The sequence below is a fragment of the Panulirus ornatus genome, chromosome 6 (genome assembly GCF_036320965.1).
Source record: "Panulirus ornatus isolate Po-2019 chromosome 6, ASM3632096v1, whole genome shotgun sequence".
Taxonomy (NCBI): Eukaryota; Metazoa; Arthropoda; class Malacostraca; order Decapoda; family Palinuridae; genus Panulirus; species Panulirus ornatus.
Window position 1 is genome coordinate 45831431 of NC_092229.1, and position 22094 is coordinate 45853524.

At 45.2% G+C, this 22094-nt stretch overlaps 1 protein-coding gene across 1 annotated transcript in view; it reads right to left on the minus strand.

The window, feature by feature from the left end:
* The window catches only part of LOC139749182 (potassium voltage-gated channel subfamily KQT member 1-like), a 953229-nt gene that overhangs the window by 738510 nt on the left and 192625 nt on the right, over nt 1-22094 (minus strand). Inside the window, 1 exon segment of the mRNA XM_071662846.1 lies at nt 10144-10218. The gene's annotated coding sequence lies outside the window, so the exon portion shown is untranslated.

A 22094-nucleotide genomic window follows, 5' to 3' on the forward strand; every position in this document is an offset into this window, starting at 1 on the left:
ACGTCCACACACGCAAATATACATACCTACACAGCTTTCCATGGTTTACCCCGGACGCTTCACATGCCTTGATTCAATCCACTGACAGCACGTCAACCCCTGTATACCACATCGCTCCAATTCACTCTATTCCTTGCCCTCCTTTCACCCTCCTGCATGTTCAGGCCCCGATCACACAAAATCCTTTTCACTCCATCTTTCCACCTCCAATTTGGTCTCCCTCTTCTCCTCGTTCCCTCCACCTCCGACACATATATCCTCTTGGTCAATCTTTCCTCACTCATTCTCTCCATGTGCCCAAACCATTTCAAAACACCCTCTTCTGCTCTCTCAACCACGCTCTTTTTATTTCCACACATCTCTCTTACCCTTACGTTACTTACTCGATCAAACCACCTCACACCACACATTGTCCTCAAACATCTCATTTCCAGCACATCCATCCTCCTGCGCACAACTCTATCCATAGCCCACGCCTCGCAACCATAAAACATTGTTGGAACTACTATTCCTTCAAACATACCCATTTTTGCTTTCCGGGATAATGTTCTCGACTTCCACACATTTTTCAAGGCTCCCAAAATTTTCGCCCCCTCCCCCACCCTATGATCCACTTCCGCTTCCATGGTTCCATCCGCTGACAGATCCACTCCCAGATATCTAAAACACTTCACTTCCTCCAGTTTTTCACCATTCAAACTCGCCTCCCAATTGACTTGACCCTCAACCCTACTGTACCTAATAACCTTGCTCTTATTCACATTTACTCTTAACTTTCTTCTTCCACACACTTTACCAAACTCCGTCACCAGCTTCTGCAGTTTCTCACATGAATCCGCCACCAGCGCTGTATCATCAGCGAACAACAACTGACTCACTTCCCAAGCTCTCTCATCCCCAACAGACTTCATACTTGCCCCTCTTTCCAAGACTCTTGCATTTACCTCCCTAACAACCCCATCCATAAACAAATTAAACAACCATGGAGACATCACACACCCCTGCCGCAAACCTACATTCACTGAGAACCAATCACTTTCCTCTCTTCCTACACGTACACATGCCTTACATCCTCGATAAAAACTTTTCACTGCTTCTAACAACTTGCCTCCCACACCATATATTCTTAATACCTTCCACAGAGCATCTCTATCAACTCTATCATATGCCTTCTCCAGATCCATAAATGCTACATTTAAATCCATTTGCTTTTCTAAGTATTTCTCACATACATTCTTCAAAGCAAACACCTGATCCACACATCCTCTACCACTTCTGAAACCACACTGCTCTTCCCCAATCTGATGCTCTGTACATGCCTTCACCCTCTCAATCAATACCCTCCCATATAATTTACCAGGAATACTCAACAAACTTATACCTCTGTAATTTGAGCACTCACTCTTATCCCCTTTGCCTTTGTACAATGGCACTATGCACGCATTCCGCCAATCCTCAGGCACCTCACCATGAGTCATACATACATTAAATAACCTTACCAACCAGTCAACAATACAGTCACCCCCTTTTTTAATAAATTCCACTGCAATACCATCCATATATATACTTATTTATTCATTTTGCTTTGTCGCTGTCTCCCGCGTTAGAGAGGTAGCGCAAGGAAACAGACGAAAGAATGGCCCGACCCTCCCACATACACATGTATATACATACACGCCCACACACCTGCTTATATATATATATATTATATATATATATATATATATATATATATATATATATATATATATATATATAAATATATATATATATATATATATATATATATATATATATATATATATATATATATATATATATTCCCCGGCCTCATCTCCCGCCATCTACCTGTCGTTTTCATGCATTCTATCCCCCGCATCTTTCATGCCGAGGGGAAATATAATATCTCAGAGTGGATTGAGAGCCAGACTTTCCCCGCATTTCTATACGTAGGTTGTGATGCATCCACCCCACACCGCACACCCAACCCTAACCCCCGGGGTTTAGTTCTGATTGATTTCTGTCGTTTTCCCAGAGGCTCCAACGGGCCTCAGCCATGGCTGGGGATGTCCCGTGCACATCTTGCCACGTCGTTCACACAGCAGCCGCCTGGTATGGGTACGCCCGCCCTTGGGACACAAGCAACAACCTGGATGTGAAGGGTATCTTAAGTGCTTCGAAAAAAAAAATGATGATCGTGTGTGTGTCTCTCTCTCTCTCTCTCTCTCTCTCTCTCTCTCTCTCTCTCTCTCTCTCTCTCTCTCTCTCTCTACGTCTGAGCTAAGACAACACGAACCGAAGCCAATCTGAGGAGGGGGAATATGTTCGGTAATGAGAATGGGAAAAATGAAGAGGCTGGGGAAGATTGTACACTGAAGGAAACCTTGTGGCTACACCGCCGGTGTAAAAAGTCACCTAATGGCGAAGCTTTAATCCTTTCCCTGCTTCTGATTGCAGCGCAGTCTTCGAGCTGCCAGAGGCCCCCAGGAGATGGGATCTTGGGAGTCATAAATGCAACAACATAATCACAGACACTCTCACAGACACATACGTAAACATGCAAATACATAGGATGAAACATCAATAAACAGTTAGGCATATACGCCTATAAATAAACACACACACACACACACACACACACATAAGCATATCTTTTACTCTCTAAGGTTTTCCAGTCTTTCAGTCCCGTAGTGCCAACCACTTTACCATCAAGCTATATATGGTGGAGCAACTGCCAGGCCAGAGCGACCTAGGCGCCATCAAGCGGCTCTTTTGAAATTAGTCTCTGTGCTGGACTGAGAAAACGGGGGATGGGGGTAGGGGACTTTCGAATGAAGAAAACGGGGGTTGACTTTCCACTAAGTACAGAAAAACGGAGGCTACTTTACAATCAGTAAGGACACAGACTTGACGATACACTGGGAGAAGAAAACGAAGGGGCCACGGTGCACTGAGCGAAGAAAACGGGACCGACGTACATACGCTGGGACGAACAAAATCAAAGGGTTGCAATACATCAAACCCCTCCCTTCCCCCAAGACCAATATAAAATTCCTTTGACCACATTTATCATACCGGAGGAACGTGCAAGACAAACTTATTTGGAGCATCTGCGACAAAAATGAAAGAGGCTTGCGATTTAAAGTTGATGTGGGAGGAATTCTTCAGTCTTTTAAGGGAGGGAAGGGGTTTTCTTCCCCTCCCGGCTGCTGCAGTATGGATGAAAAGTTTCTATTTACCTTCCGCGTGGCTGGGGAGGTCTCCTCCTGGCTTTTCAGGAGTGTTTTGAACAGCTGAAGATGCTGACCATACCCGAATCCCTCCAGCACGAGACTATCTATCTATCTATCTATATATATATATACATATATATATCATTTTCTTTTTCTTCATAGTATTATACTTTGTCGCTGTCTCCCACGTAGGCGAGGTAGCGCAAGGAAACAGACGAAAAGAACAGCCCACCCACATACACATGTATATACATAAACGCCCAAACACGCACATATACATACCTATACATTTCACGTATATATATATATATATATATATATATATATATATATATATATATATATATATATATATACATATATATATATATATATATATATATATATATATATATATATATATATATATATATATATATACATACACAGACATATACATATATGCACGTGTACATATTCATACATGCTGCCTTCATCCATTCCCGCCGCCACTCCGCCACACATGAAATGACAACCCCCTCCCCCCGCACGCGCGCGAGGTAGCGCTAGGAAAAGACAACAAAGGCCAGATTCGTTCACACTCAGTCTCTAGCTGTCATGTGCAACGCACCGAAACACCTCCTTAGCGCAAATAATAAAATACTTGTTAGTTAAATCGACATGCAAGATGTTAGGTAAAATGTGAATCTCTCTGATGCATAAACACAGTAGAGAAAGTAAGATCTATATACAAAGGTTACTTGAAAGTTGTCCAGCAGATAACGAGGCGATTTTTGTCCAACCAAAAATTGACAAAGCAGCAGCCAAAAAAAAAAAAAAAAAAAGTAGCAAAGAAGAAAAAACCTTAAATAATTACAATAATCCTATATCCACATTGACCTAAACTCGACACTTAAAAAACATAAACGTAAAAAAACAAAATTCAGAAATCCTGACAGCGTTTTTGGGACCACCAGACATTCTCGTAAGACAACAGTGGTTTTCATTTTCTTTTTCCCCATTTGAGAGAAAACGGGGTATGGTATAGGCACTAACACTTTAAGAAAAACTTAATTCCAACCTTTCAGTTACCGCAAGTTGCTACACCACTGTCCTTAAATCCCCCACCCACTGCTGCATGAAGCGACGACGGAAATTGCCCATTGGGTCGTTAACGATTCCAGGGTTCATCCAGCGCCACACACATACACGACAATATCAACCCTCGTTATGCGATGAGGTTCTGCCTCCCCCTCCCCCCCCCCTCAATCGTTAGAGCGGCCGGCGCTACGCGGGGTGCCAGCCATTCTATTTGTAGGAAGTGGGCGGGATGGGGGGGAAAAAAAGAGCACACGATCCGCCTTTTCTCTCCGCCCTCCCCACCTCTTTAACTATATGGAGAGCGGGGAAACCACACCCCACCAACCCTGGGGCAGAACCGGGAGAGAGAGAGAGAGAGAGAGAGAGAGAGAGAGAGAGGAGGTTATCTGGGTTCATGAGAGTCGTTTGGAGGGGGTCTGAGAGAGAGAGAGAGAGAGAGAGAGAGAGAGAGAGAGAGAGAGAGAGAGAGAGAGAGAGAGGAGGTTATTCGGGTCCACGAGAGTCGTTTGGAGGGGGTCTGAGAGAGAGAGAGAGAGAGAGAGAGAGAGAGAGAGAGAGAGAGAGGAGGTTATCTGGGTTCATGAGAGTCATTTGGAGGGGGTCTGAGAGAAAGAGAGAGAGAGAGAGAGAGAGAGAGAGAGAGAGAGAGAGAGAGAGAGAGAGAGAGAGAGAGAGAGAGGTTATCTGGGTCCATGAGAGTCAATTGGAAGGTGAGTGGTGGGGGAGTCTTCTGGTAGTGCGATGAGGGAGTGGAATAATAATACGAAGAAGAAGGTGGAGGAAAAGGGAAGTTGTTTATCCTTGGACCCAAAACCTTAAGGACTCCGTGGTCGACCAGGAGAGAGAGCTGGACTCCAGGACTATCCACTGCCAGAGTGATTAAGGTCGAACCAAATTACGGTATGGTGATCATCACCGATAATCGTAAAAATCTAACTTTCTTCAAGCGCTAAAGTATAATTCTTACATCAAATGCAATCGCACTACTATGTATATAAAGCCCATTGGAATACATATCTTCATTAGATTTTCTTTTTCTTCTTTTTTTTTTTTGCTTTCGTTGAAGAGCTGAGAATCGCGTGTTCTCGGTGACGTCATACGGACGGCGCAACCGCCACTGCGCAGGATAATTCAGAATCTGTTCTCTGAAGCACTGATATCTATTTTCTCCCTTCGTATCTTTGTCTATTTCCCTTCTCTACACCTTCGTAAAAATAAATAAATAAATAAATATATATATATATATATATATATATATATATATATATATATATATATATATATATATATTTAGCTTTCGCTATTTAGGTAGAAAACGTCTACAACAAATACGTTACGAGATCATATCAATCAATGATCATATTAATCATTACGACAAAATTAATCATACCATTACATTTAAGAAAACGCTAAAACTCACGTCCAAAATAATACAAATCTACAACAAACTGTTAAAAAGATGAATAAATTATACAACGAACTGCTGTGTACATCAATTGAACGCAAATACGTTCCTATGACCAATCAGGCGTTGCGCTCCGTTACGCTCTCTTCGGAGGCGCGTCTTGTGAGCGGTCGGTCGGGTTGGCTCCGCCTCCCGTTTGATTTTGAGACTCAAGTCTGAACTGTGATGAAACTATCGTCAAGTAGAACTAGAACTGTAGTGGAGAAGTCTTGCAGGACAGGGCGAACAAAGAGGGTTACTAATGATGAACTAAACGCCCTCGAAGTCTTCGATATTCAAGAGTCTACCATGATATTCGAACGTTCCGCGAAAGAAAACGACGCCCTTGGCATTATTACAATGGATGTTTTTGTACGAATGGACGTAGCTGAGGTTAAACCAATGATAAAAAAAAGAGAAAAATCAACCTAATTTTTATAATCTTTTCCTCAATATTCCACAAAATATAGACATCGAAGTAGAAATATATATTCTGCAATTTACATACATATTAGTGCGAAATATTACATAAATACATTTACGTCGAGAGAGAACGTGTATGGTCTGAGAATCATTTTAATATATGGAAAAAAAATAAATAAATAAATCAGGCCTTCTCAATTGGTGGTTTTTAAAACTGGCGATAACGGTCGTAAAGACCCTGATAAATGATAGGATTATCGTCCAAATAACCGACGGCCACCGTGTAATATCATGGCATATAGAGGGAACGGCATCTGTGTTGCGATGGAGCATTATGGTGATGGAGCATTATGATGATGATGGAGCATTATGATGATGATGATGGAGCATTATGATGATGATGATGATGGAGCATTATGATGATGATGATGATGGAGCATTATGATGATGATAGAGCATTATGATGATGATGATGATGGAGCATTATGAAGATGATGATGATGGAGCATTATGATGATGATAGAGCATTATGATGATGATGATGATGGAGCATTATGATGATGATGGAGCATTATGATGATGATGATGGAGCATTATGATGATGATGATGATGGAGCATTATGATGATGATGATGATGGAGCATTATGATGACGATGATGGAGTATTATGATGATGATGATGATGGAGCATTATGATGATGATGATGATGGAGCATTATGATGATGATGATGATGGAGCATTATGATGATGATAGAGCATTATGATGATGATGATGATGGAGCATTATGATGATGATGATGATGGAGCATTATGATGATGATAGAGCATTATGATGATGATGATGGAGCATTATGATGATGATGGAGCATTATGATGATGATAGAGCATTATGATGATGATGGAGCATTATGATGATGATGATGGAGCATTATGATGATGATGATGGAGCATTATGATGATGATGATGATGGAGCATTATGATGATGATAGAGCATTATGATGATGATGATGGAGCATTATGATGATGATGATGGAGCATTATGATGATGATGATGATGGAGCATTATGATGATGATGATGATGGAGCATTATGATGATGATAGAGCATTATGATGATGATGATGATGGAGCATTATGAAGATGATGATGATGGAGCATTATGATGATGATGATGATGGAGCATTATGATGATGATAGAGCATTATGATGATGATAGAGCATTATGATGATGATGATGATGGAGCATTATGATGATGATGATGGAGCATTATGATGATGATGATGATGGAGCATTATGATGATGATGATGATGGAGCATTATGATGATGATAGAGCATTATGATGATGATGATGGAGCATTATGATGATGATGATGGAGCATTATGATGATGATGATGATGGAGCATTATGATGATGATAGAGCATTATGATGATGATGGAGCATTATGATGATGATGATGGAGCATTATGATGATGATGGAGCATTATGATGATGATGGAGCATTATGATGATGATAGAGCATTATGACGATGATGATGGAGCATTATGATGATGATGATGGAGCATTATGATGATGATGATGGAGCATTATAATGATGATGATGGAGTATCATTAGTTAGGTTAGGGATGTTACGAAAACGGAGCATTATGACGAAGAGGTGGCGATGAATAATTAAGATACAGTATATGTATATGGCTGTGTATATATATATATATATTATATATATATATATATATATATATATATATATATATATATATATATTGAGATGTATAGGTATGTATATTTGCGTGTGTGGACGTGTATGTATATACATACGTACGTGGGTGGGTTGGGCCATTCTTTCGTCTGTTTCCTTGCGCTACCTCGCTAACGCGGGAGAGAGCGACAAAGCAAAATAAATAAAATAAATAAATAAATGGAGTACTATTATCATGAGGAACAATCATGATAGACTACTGTCGTGACGAAGTATTCTAACGATGGAGAATTAATGTGACGACCGAGACTTTATAACGCACTGGCTATGTTCGTAAGCTGCTATGTATCAATTCGCTCACAGCAATTTTGAAGGACCAGGTATGCAATTAAGATCGCGTATATGGCTCTGAAGCTAAACCTCGAACATGTAATGAAAGGTGTTCAAGATTTTTTCTTCCAATTGGTGTTCCAAACTCAAGAGATGTTGACGGCGTTAATGACCCCCCCCCCCCCCCCCCCCGGTTTAAACGCCGAACATCCAACCATCCATACCTTGTCTGTGGCTCTACCCTTTACCTCTTCGTCTCTATTCACACGTCCATCCCTCCTCCTTATCCGTCCTCGTATATCAATCTTGGCTACATCCCTGGGGATAGGGGGAGAACGAAGACTTCCCACGTATTCCCTGCGTGTCGTAGAAGGCGACTAAAAGGGGAGGGAGCGGGGGGCTGAAAATCCTCCCCTCTCGTTTTTTTTTTTTTTTTTAATTTTCCAAAAGAAGGAACAGATAAAGGGGTGGCCAGGTGAGGATATTCCCTCAAAGGTCCAATCCTTTGTTCTTGACGCTACCTCGCTATCGCGGGAAATGGCGAATATGCATGAAGCCTCCACACCTGACCCGACGCCAGTTCTCTATCATGACCTCCCGTCCTCGCAATTCTTGACTACATAACATCACACACGTGTCATTAACTTTCCTTTCACATATATTATCTTATCTCTACCAGCCTTCACGATTCCCTGTGTCCAAACCCGATTTTCACATGGGAATGTCATTTCTCTATGATTTTCTGTATATCCCCGCTATTCATATTTCTCACTCCATTTTTCTTGTAAATTCTTTTCTATATGGCGATTTTTTTTTTCTTTATTTTCCTCGTACAAATATACTATCATTTCGCCACCTTCGTATATCGTCGCTTCAATCCTCGTCCAATTCATCATTTCGCCACCTTCGTATATCGTCGCTTCAATCCTCGTCCAATTGGCTCATTCGTACACTTCAGATATTCTATTTTTGTTGTTGTTTCTCTTGCGCGATCGACCCACCACTACTGCTGTTCCCTCCACCACCACCCACCCTCAGCTGGTGCTGCCCAGATCTTCAGATATCATCTCTCTCTCTCTCTCTCTCTCTCTCTCTCTCTCTCTCTCTCTCTCTCTCTCTCTCTCTCTCTCTCTTTTGCCTGATTAATCAACAATCTCTTTCTCGTTTCCCCCTCACGACCCACACTAACCCTCTCCCGGTCAATGTTCCCCTCTGATGTGGTCCAATTCCCCTTGATGTTTTTTTTTTCTCTCCCCAATCATTCTTTATTCCGACTGATCAATCAATCTTCTCCGCCATTCGCTTCTTTCCCCTCGGATCAAATTTCTCATCATTTCCACTACGTGGGTTAAGCAATCACACCCACCCACACCCACACCCTTTCCCTCCCCATGGAGGTGTTCCTAGAGCTATCGTCTCGCGCCATTCTCTCTCTCTCTCTCTCTCTCTCTCTCTCTCTCTCTCTCTCTCTCTCTCTCTCTCTCTCTCCTTTCCACCCCCCTTTCACACTCTTTCTTTAGTCCCCCCCCCATCTCCCCCATCTCTTTCTAGCTCAACCATTCTTCGTTTTCCTTCGTTCAGTCAATCTATAAAACTCTTTATTTTTCTTTTCTTTCATTATTCAGTATCTTTTTTTTTTTTTTGTCGCCAAAAAATATTTTTTTCGCTCCTCTACGGCATATGGAGAGAGAGAGAGAGAGAGAGAGAGAGAGAGAGAGAGAGAGAGAGAGAGAGAGAGAGAGAGAGAGTGAATGAGTGAGTGAGTGAGTGAGTGAGTGAGTGAGCGAGCGAGAGAGAACGTGTGTGTGTGTGTGTGTGTGTGTGTGTGTGTGTGTGTGTGAGAGAGAGAGAGAGAGAGAGAGAGAGAGAGAGAGAGGGCGAGCAGCAGTTCAAAATCACTAATGGCCTCTTCTGGCACCATGACCCTTACCTTAATAGGTGAAGACAGGTCAGGTCATCAGGGTTTAGGGTTCACGTCCTCACCGCCAGAGGTAGTGGTCATTACCTGTGAAAGAAATAAGGTCATTAGCGCCAGTAATTACTGTCAGTGATCATCACCCATGTCTGGTGCACAACTCTGTATTTACTTGTAAGAAGTTTTCATTTACACGTAATGATGATGTTTAAGATTTATCAAAATTTTACAAGCACACTTCATAACAAGAAACAAACAAAAAATTCATTAAATATTAAATTTCTGTAGTGGATGCTATTTCGTGTGTGGTGGGGTGGCGACGGGAGTGGATGAAGGCAGCAAGTATGGATATGTAAATGTGTATATATGTATGTATGTGTATATATGTAAATGTGCGTGTCTGGGCGTTTATGTATATATGTGTGTATGTGGCTGGGTTAGGCCATTCTTCGTCTGTTTCCTTGCGCTACCTCGCTGACGCGGGAAACGGCGGGTAAGTATATTTTCTTTTTTTTTCATACTATTCACCATCTCCCGCGTTGGCGAGGTAGCGTTAAGAACAGAGGACTGAGCCTTTGAGGGGAAACCCTCACTTGGCCCCCTTCTCTGTTCTTCCTTTTGGAAAATTAAAAACGAGAGGGGAGGATTTCCAGCCACTTGCTCCCTCCCCTTTTAGTCGCCTTCTACGACACGCAGGGAATACGTGGGAAGTATTCTTTCTCCCCTATCCCAAGGGATATATATATGTATATATATATACATATATATATATATATTATATATATATATATATATATATATATATATATATATATATATATATATATATATATATATATATATATATATATATATATGTAATCAATGCACTGTACAATACAATTTGAAGTTGAAATATATCCTATGCATAACATTAGTATCAAAACATTCACAATAGAAAATAAAAAGATAAAAAAAAGAATCGAACACCAAACATCGGTGTGTCTTGCATGATTCAATGATACTGAAGACTATATATTCCACAAGAGACTCAACACTGTGTTACGAGTACGATGAGAAATTCTCCTCCAGTGAGAGACATGACGAAGATTGTGTGGAGCAAGGTATCCAACTCGGGTCGATCCCATAAAGGAAATACAAGAGTGTATTGGATCTTACAATATTCAAAAGATTTTTAATCTCGGGAGGTGAGTACAATTGGGGCTTATTGCAGTTGGCATGCTTAAAGCCCAAAAATACCCACCCGATTTGGTCCTGGATCGATCTAAGATGAAGTTATTCATCCCATTTTGCACACATGCTGTAGTAACACACACGGGCCGACCTGTGTATTCATCACATTGCAGACACAACACACGCTGACACACACACACACGAGCCGACCTGTGCCAGTAATGGCACATCCTTACACACGGGCCAGTCATGGCGCGCGCGCACACACACACACACACACACACACACAGCATGGGCTACATACAGAGCGAGAGAGAGTGTGTGTGTGTGTGTGTGTGTGTGTGGATTATCATTAATACCTGAAGGTGTTCCATGATCATTTTCGCCCGGTGGATGTGGGTTGATGCTGAGGGGGCCTTAACGATTTCGCAGACCGGAAACTCAAAACAGCCAAGCAAATATTTACCACACGTTGGGGGGGGGGGGGGTTAGGGGGAGGGTTTCAGAGCAGTCTGCGTGACGGAACAGGTAAATGAAACATCGGGGTTCACAAGGGGGGAAAAAAACACCGAGGGAAGGAGGAAATCAGAAATGTACGTTCAAGTGGTCAATTTTGCTGAGGAGTGTCTGGTGTGTGTGTGTGTGTGTGTGTGTGGGGTGTGTGGGGAGTGAGGGGAAAATGACCCGTGTAGCGGGGTCTGGTGAGGGGAGGCACGCAAGGGGGGTCAGGCTGCTCCCACAAGCACGAAACCTGTTATCTCCCCTGCACTGATCACTGCATCTCCCTGCACTGATCACTGCATCTCCCTGCACTGATCACTGCATCTCCCTGCACTGATCACTGCATCTCCCTGCACTGATCACTGCATCTCCCCCTGCACTGATCACTGCATCTCCCCTGCACTGATCACTGCATCTCCCTGCACTGATCACTGCATCTCCCCCTGCACTGATCACTGCATCTCCCCTGCACTGATCACTGCATCTTCCCTGCACTGATCACTGCATCTCCCCTGCACTGATCACTGCATCTCCCCTGCACTGATCACTGCATCACCCCCTGCACTGATCACTGCATCTCCCCCTGCACTGATCACTGCATCTCCCCTGCACTGATCACTGCATCTCCCCCTGCACTGATCACTGCATCTCCCCTGCACTGATCACTGCATCTCCCCTGCACTGATCACTGCATCTCCCCCTGCACTGATCACTGCATCTCCCCCGCACTGATCACTGCATCTCCCCTGCACTGATCACTGCATCTCCCCTGCACTGATCACTGCATCTCCCCTGCACTGATCACTGCATCTCCCCCTGCACTGATCACTGCATCTCCCCTGCACTGATCACTGCATCTCCCCCTGCACTGATCACTGCATCTCCCCTGCACTGATCACTGCATCTCCCCTGCACTGATCACTGCATCTCCCCTGCACTGATCACTGCATCTCCCCTGCACTGATCACTGCATCTCCCCTGCACTGATCACTGCATCACCCCCTGCACTGATCACTGCATCTCCCCTGCACTGATCACTGCATCTCCCCCGCACTGATCACTGCATCTCCCCCTGCACTGATCACTGCATCTCCCCTGCACTGATCACTGCATCTCCCCCTGCACTGATCACTGCATCTCCCCTGCACTGATCACTGCATCTCCCCCTGCACTGATCACTGCATCTTCCCCTGCACTGATCACTGCATCTCCCCTGCACTGATCACTGCATCTCCCCTGCACTGATCACTGCATCTCCCCTGCACTGATCACTGCATCTCCCCCGCACTGATCACTGCATCTCCCCTGCACTGATCACTGCATCTCCCCCGCACTGATCACTGCATCTCCCCTGCACTGATCACTGCATCTCCCCTGCACTGATCACTGCATCTCCCATGCACTGATCACTGCATCTCCCCTGCACTGATCACTGCATCTCCCCTGCACTGATCACTGCATCTTCCCTGCACTGATCACTGCATCTCCCCTGCACTGATCACTGCATCTCCCCCTGCACTGATCACTGCACCTCCCCCGCACTGATCACTGCATCTCCCCTGCACTGATCACTGCATCTCCCCTGCACTGATCACTGCATCTCCCCCGCACTGATCACTGCATCTCCCCCGCACTGATCACTGCATCTCCCCTGCACTGATCACTGCATCTTCCCTGCACTGATCACTGTATCTCCCCTGCACTGATCACTGCATCTCCCCCCGCACTGATCACTGCATCTCCCCCTGCACTGATCACTGCATCTCCCCTGCACTGATCACTGCATCTCCCCTGCACTGATCACTGCATCTCCCCTGCACTGATCACTGCATCTTCCCTGCACTGATCACTGCATCTCCCCTGCACTGATCACTGCATCTCCCCTGCACTGATCACTGCATCTCCCCTGCACTGATCACTGCATCTCCCCTGCACTGATCACTGCAGCTCACTCACGCGGGTGGTGGTGACCCGTGAGAGGCGACCAGGCTCCCGCGGGTCCCCTGGTGTATGTAACCCACCAGGCGAGATGTTCCACGGTATTGGCGAAGGCTGGGAAATACAGAGCGCAGTTCTGTGTGCTACCAAATACGAAGGGTTCTGTGTCTTATGCTGTGTATACTGTGTATATTGTGTATTATGTTATTTTGTGTATATTGTGTATTGTTATGCTGTGTATATTGTGTATTATGTTATTTTGTGTATATTGTGTATTGTTATGCTGTGTATATTGTGTATTGTTATGCTGTGTATATTGTGTATTCTATTATGTTGTATATACTGTGTATTGTTATGCTGTGTATACTGTGTATTGTTATGCTGTGTGTATGGTGTATTGTTATGCTGTGTATACTGTGTATTGTTATGCTGTGTATATTGTGTATTCTATTATGTTGTATATACTGTGTATTGTTATGCTGTGTATACTGTGTATTGTTATGCTGTGTATATGGTGTATTGTTATGCTGTGTATACTGTGTATTGTTATGCTATGTATACTGTGTATTGTTATGCTGTGTATACTGTGTATTGTTATGCTGTGTATACTGTGTATTGTTATGCTGTGTATATGGTGTATTGTTATGCTGTGTATACTGTGTATTGTTATGCTGTGTATACTGTGTATTGTTATGCTGTGTATACTGGTGTATTGTTATGCTGTGTATACTGTGTATTGTTATGCTGTGTATACTGTGTATTGTTATGCTGTGTATACTGTGTATTGTTATGCTGTGTATATTGTGTATTCTATTATGTTGTATATACTGTGTATTGTTATGCTGTGTATACTGTGTATTGTTATGCTGTGTATATGGTGTATTGTTATGCTGTGTATACTGTGTATTGTTATGCTGTGTATACTGTGTATTGTTATGCTGTGTATATTGTGTATTGTGTTATGTTGTATATACTGTGTACTGTTATGCTGTGTATATTGTGTATTATGTTATGTACTGTAAACTGTGTATCATGCTGTGTATATTGTGTATTATGTAGTGTATATTGTGTATATATGTTATGCTGTGTATACTGTGTATTATGTTATGCTGTGTATACTGTGTATTATGTTATGTTGTATATACCGTGTATTGTTATGCTGTGTATATTGTGTATTATGCCGTGTATACCGTGTATTGTTATGCTGTGTATATTGTGTATCGTGCTAATCTTCCGCTGTGTATGCCAAGCAGATGCGTATTGACACGTTCTCTTACGACCTCTTGAACCCGACTCCGTTTTCTTTGTGCGTATTCTCATCTGGCACTACGGCTGATCCCATCATATACACTTCTGCTGGGCAAGACATGTATGAGAAATGTACAGTAACGTGAACTGTCCAAATGAGAGTCACTTTGTGTGAGATGATTCACACTAAGAGTAATATAACATCTGGGTGACACGGACAGATAGGTCAGTTCCTGTTAGGGTGAATAGACTATAAACCTGGTATCTTGGATCACTAGAGGTCAGGTCAAAAAAGGGGTCATCACCAGTACACCCTCATCACCATGTTTCCCACACCTTGATCTTTCCCCTCCCCAACCCGTTATGTTCACCGCATATATCTCTTTACCTTCACTACCCCATTATATTCACCGCATATATATATCTCTTCATCTTCACTTCCCCATTATTTTCACCGCATATATCACCATTTTATCTTCACTCCGTCCTGTCTTCACCGAGGCGCTGGCCTCTGAACACAAGACAGCTTGGATCGTCTGTGTTCTCATCCACACAATGCCATTTTTCTTCTTCTCTCGCTCTTTTTTTTTTCTCCTTCTGATATAAGGCTGGAGCTGTGTGCCGTCATGCTTTAAATATATATATATATATATATATATATATATATATATATATATATATATATATATATATATATATATATATGGACGGCAGTGTACATGACAGCTCCCCAGCATGTCATATTCTGACGCTGCTAACCAACACTTCACACTACCATGGCGCGTCTACTACAGTGGCACACTTATGGAGCCACTTCCTCACCACTGACACTTAACAGATGTCTGTTGCATCACACTATCCTCAATACACATACACCCACTACACTATCCCCGACGGCAGGGGCCCCTCACCCCTACATACACACACACAGTACCCCCCAACATATATACACACACATCAACCACAGCATTAACACTGAGCCACCCTCAACCCCACCCTTGCGTTACCCTCCCCTCACTATAAAACTTCACCATCACGTATACACCATCGATCTATCAAAACCTCCACACTCGCTGCTGGGTTCGCTATCCCTCCCTAGGTGTCGCACAGTAAACATCACTTGATACAAGTTGTCTACACCAACCCCCGGCCAGTACGCGCTACACCCCTTCTACCAACACCACATGGACTACGGCCGATCCATCACGCTGTATTCTGCCTCTCTACCTCCCTGTAATCATCGCCATTAACACGGACAATCTACAAGACCGATCTACTTCGCCGTCGACCTCACGTACCTCCTCCCTCCCCCCGAAGATCCTCACCACCTCATCAAAACCGCATGCAACACCAACTCGTTCATTCCATCAGTAAAATAGGTTTTCCCCCCCTTTCATTTCTAGTACAATACATCTTTTTTTTTTTTCTTCCATGAGGGTTATACACGACAATCAGCTGTCGGCTCAACTCGGCTTCACACGGTGACTGTAAGAAGGGCAAGGACGAAGAAAGCTCTTGAACGCGGGGCGTTCAGACGCGAGCCAGGAGGGATACGCCTCCAGGAGGGCGATCCGAGGTGTAGTTCCTCCCTCGACGAGACGTGTGAGAGGTAGGAGACCCCGCGCCCGACAGCGACTAGGAAGGTGAAGCCCTGAGGCCTGGTGCTTGTCCCCAGTGGACGGGGGGGAGCGCGTCACGAACGACTTAACCCGTGGTCGTGCAGTAAATGTTGACTAGTCAGTTTGTTGACCGCATCAACCCACGTCTCTTACTACATCATAAACTTGCTTCCTCTCCACGAGAAAATCTACAGAGCGCCATATGTGATGATACACCACTCGCGAAACTTGGGGAGAGTTCAGGAGGGATAAAGCGGTCTTGGAGGTGCGTATACGGGAGTCTCAAAGTGGAGTGGATGTGATAAACGGGGCATATTAACACCCTGTCATGCAGAACGGTCAGCGAAGTGATGCTGGAGGTGGACGCGACGCCAGTAACACCAGCAGAGAATGACTGGATGTGCCTAAGACGAATGCCTACAGGAAGCAAGTGTAATGGAACTCTGCGAGGTCTGGACGTTTAGGAGGAACCTTCTAAAAAGAAAACCCCACTAAACAGAGCCACGAAACTTGGAAGACAATGGTTCATTCTTCCTCTGGATATTCCTCTATCAATTTGGCTAGTCACATAATGATGGCAAACGAGGTGGACGTCTTGGGTCATCGACAGAAACGGGACAGCAAAGGCCTCCCTCTTCGATTTCAGACTCGCGACCCCATCTCATTTCGGAAACGAGCATCACTTAGATCAACGATTCTCAAACATGGTCTTCGACGGATCGCTCAACGTCTGACGAAGGTGAATGGTTTCTTTCATCGTTATAATCAATAATGTATGATGACCAGGGCAATGCAGATGATGTCATCAATTTACAGATTTTCAAAAAGCATCCGGTAAACATCCACGTTAAAGGTTTACCGGCCGGCGACAAAGAAGACTGGTTTATGGTCCAGCCACTGAATGGTTACTCGTAACAAGTGGCGTGCCACAAGGATCAGCCTTGGGTCCAATTCTCCTTCTAATATCTATATTGATAACATCAATAATAGCCTGCAACATATGCCAACGAAAGTCGCGGGCGATGCTCCGTTGGGAAATAAATACAGAATATTGAACATCGCGAGCTTGAAACTGACATAGAGAAATCGATGGACTGAGAACACGAGAGGCACATAAATTCCAACACTGAAAATGTGCAACGGTCTAAATGTCGGCAGCAAAAATGAAAAAAAAAATCCAAAGTAAGAATTCAGTTAAGCTACCAAAGGTCAATGAGGAAAAAAAAAAAAGGGACTTGGGTGTAAAATGATAATCTTTGGTGAACTCAAACCAAGCAAGAGTGAGGAAGTGATCTTCACTCTTTACAAGTTACCGAGCGGTGTGTCCCCATCTTGAAAACTGTGTTCACTTCTGGTCGCCTTGTGTGACGAGACAAGAGAGAGAGTATGGTGGGAGAACAAAGGCGAGCTATGAAGAGAATTCCTGGCCTGAAAGATAATTCCTACTGACAGTCGATGAAAGGAATCAAACTCACTCAGCTTGGAAAAGAGGGAAGTTGTATGGAGTGATCTAATACAGGTCTTCTCAACCATGAAAGCCTTCGAGGTTCTCGAACTTATGGAGCTGTTTCATGACTGACTCGTGAGATTTTCACTCGTATTGATGGATACAAATCTCGAGGACAAACGATGGGTCGAACAAGTCGAGGTAGTTACTTCTCAAACAGGGTCGTTAAAACAGATGGAAATGATTCAACGAATGAGACACGTCTGAGTACAACAGACTTAAGTCACTGGCTAGGCGACGCTGAAGGAGAAACCACGCGTTGGCGTCTGCGCATCATCACACCACAGTGCACCGTGCCAGGGTGAGGGAGTTCCTCCATCACCACACCACAGTGCACCGTGCCAGTGTGAGGGGAGTTCCTCCATCACCACACCACAGTGCACCGTGCCAGTGTGAGGGAGTTCCTCCATCACCACACCACAGTGCACCGTGCCAGGGTGAGGGAGGTCCTCCATCACCACACCACAGTGCACCGTGCCAGGGTGAGGGAGTTCCTCCATCACCACACCACAGTGCACCGTGCCAGGGCACAGGGAAGGTGGATTCCGACATCAGCTTACGCTAGACACTGCCTGCCTCGCTGGCTGGAGGTCTGAAGATGTTCCTAAAGGACCACAGCTGCCAAGCACGAAGGCAGATGGTAAAGTCCCGAAGCTGTTCAACATCTTCCCACAAGGAGACACAAATATAACATGTCGTACCTGTTGACTCGAAGTAGATGATGACACTGCTCACCATCACATTCAGAATGTGTGTCTGAAGTTCCTCTACGGTTATCAACTCTCTCTCTCTCTCTCTCTCTCTCTCTCTCTCTCTCTCTCTCTCTCTCTCTCTCTCTCTCTCTCTCTCTCTCACACACACACATATCCCATTTCTTTAAAATGTTTTGTGTACCATCTATCAACTTCATTCCTGTATCTATCTGCTATATCTAATGATTTTCTTTCTTGTATTATGTATGAATGTAAAGGCTGGGCACACACACACACACACACACACACACACACACACACACACACACACACACATGCACACACACACACACACACACACACACACACACACACACACACGAGCAAGCACACGTACACACACGAGCGCGCGCGCGCACACACACACACACACACACACACACACATACACACCACCCTCGTGTTGTCTCGACAAATAGTTACATACTGGCTAAAAGACGAGCCATAAGATCAGCTTTCTCAGCTAAGCTGGGGTGAGGGGAGAGAAGGAAGGGTGGGAGGGGTGGGAGAGAGCAATCCTCTCCCCCCGTGTGGGGTGAAGGGTGGAAGATGGGGTGAAGGGTGGAAGATGGGTGGAAGGAAGTGAGGGAGAAAGAGAGAGACACAGGTCGATCATCATCACATATTTACGAGAGGAGGAGCAGCAGTATACACACACACACACACACACACACACACACACACACACACACACACACACATACACACACAGAGGGACACACGTTCGATACCCCGTGTGTTGACCATACTCACAGTGGTGACAGAGAGGGAGTGGGGAGTTGTAGCCAGTGTGGTAATGACGGTGGTGAAAGTGGTAGAGATGGGGCTTGTGGCTGAGATGGCGACTGCAGTGGTGGTGGTAGTGACAGTGGTAGAAAGTGGTGGTGACAGTGGTAGGCAGTGGTGGTGATGGCCGCAGTGTTGGTGATGGCCGCAGTGTTGGTGATGGCCGCAGTGTTGGTGATGGCCGCAGTGTTGATGACGGCAGCAGTGGTGGTGATGGCCACAGTGGTGGTGATGGCCGCAGTGTTGGTGATGGCCACAGTTGTGGTGATGGCCACAGTGGTGGTGATGGCCGCAGTGTTGGTGATGGCAGCAGTGGTGGTGATGGCCACAGTGGTGGTGATGGCCGCAGTGTTGATGACGGCAGCAGTGGTGGTGATGGCCACAGTGGTGGTGATGGCCGCAGTGTTGGTGATGGCCGCAGTGTTGGTGATGGCCACAGTGGTGGTGATGGCCGCAGTGTTGGTGATGGCCGCAGTGTTGGTGATGGCCACAGTGGTGGTGATCGCCGCAGTGTTGGTGATGGCAGCAGTGTTGGTGATGGCCACAGTGGTGGTGATGGCCGCAGTGTTGGTGATGGCCGCAGTGGTGGTGATGGCCGCAGTGTTGGTGATGGCCGCAGTGTTGGTGATGGCCGCAGTGTTGGTGATGGCAGCAGTGGTGGTGATGGCCGCAGTGTTGGTGATGGCCGCAGTGTTGGTGATGGCCGCAGTGTTGGTGATGGCCGCAGTGTGTTGGTGATGGGCCACAGTGGTGGTGATGGCCGCAGTGTTGGTGATGGCAGCAGTGGTGGTGATGGCCGCAGTGTTGGTGATGGCCACAGTGGTGGTGATGGCCGCAGTGTTGGTGATGGCCACAGTGGTGGTGATGGCCGCAGTGTTGGTGATGGCCACAGTGGTGGTGATGGCCACAGTGGTGGTGATGGCCACAGTGGTGGTGATGGCCGCAGTGTTGGTGATGGCCGCAGTGTTGGTGATGGCCGCAGTGGTGGTGATGGCCACAGTGGTGGTGATGGCCGCAGTGTTGGTGATGGCAGCAGTGGTGGTGATGGCCGCAGTGTTGGTGATGGCCGCAGTGTTGGTGATGGCCGCAGTGTTGGTGATGGCCGCAGTGTTGGTGATGGCCGCAGTGGTGGTGATGGCCGCAGTGTTGGTGATGGCCGCAGTGTTGGTGATGGCCGCAGTGTTGGTGATGGCCGCAGTGTTGGTGATGGCAGCAGTGGTGGTGATGGCCGCAGTGTTGGTGATGGCCGCAGTGTTGGTGATGGCCGCAGTGTTGGTGATGGCCGCAGTGTTGGTGATGGCAGCAGTGGTGGTGATGGCCGCAGTGTTGGTGATGGCCGCAGTGTTGGTGATGGCCGCAGTGTTGGTGATGGCCGCAGTGTTGGTGATGGCCGCAGTGTTGGTGATGGCCGCAGTGGTGGTGATGGCCGCAGTGTTGGTGATGGCCGCAGTGTTGGTGATGGCCGCAGTGGTGGTGATGACAGTGTTGGTGATGGCCGCAGTGTTGGTGATGGCCACAGTGTTGGTGATGGCCACAGTGTTGGTGATGGCCACAGTGGTGGTGATGGCCGCAGTGTTGGTGATGGCCACAGTGGTGGTGATGGCCGCAGTGTTGGTGATGGCCGCAGTGTTGGTGATGGCCACAGTGGTGGTGATGGCCGCAGTGTTGGTGATGGCCGCAGTGTTGGTGATGGCCACAGTGTTGGTGATGGCCACAGTGTTGGTGATGGCCGCAGTGTTGGTGATGGCCGCAGTGTTGGTGATGGCCACAGTGGTGGTGATGACAGTGTTGGTGGCGGCGATAGATGAAGAGGGTATGTTCGTGGCACAGGTGGTGACAGGCCTCTTGTAATATTTTTTTTTTCTTTTTTTTTTTTTCCAAAAGAAGGAACAGAGAAGGGGGCCAGGTGAGGATATTCCCTCAGAGGCCCAGTCCTCTGTTCTTAACGCTACCTTGCTAATGCGGGAAATGGCGAATAGTTTGAAAGAAAAAAGAAATATATATATATATATATATATATATATATATATATATATATATATATATATATATATATATATATATATATATATATATATTGGAAAGGATCGCAATTTTGCGCGTGATCAAGATATTCCTATGAGTCCACGGGGAAAATGAAACACGAAAAAATCCCAAGTGCACTTTCGTGTAATAATCACATCATCTGGGGAGACACAAGAGAGAAATATAACAGTCAGTTGATATACATCGAAGAGACGACGTTAGGACGCCATTTGGTAAACATGTGAAGTAAATGTATAAAGGTTATGTGTGTGGCAGAGCTTGAAGAACTTCAGAGAGAGAGAGAGAGAGAGAGAGAGAGAGAGAGAGAGAGAGAGAGAGAGAGAGAGAGAGAGAGAGAAATCCTAAATGACGGTGTTTATTTCATTTTCGAGGGGGGGTAAATGGTATAAGCCCACA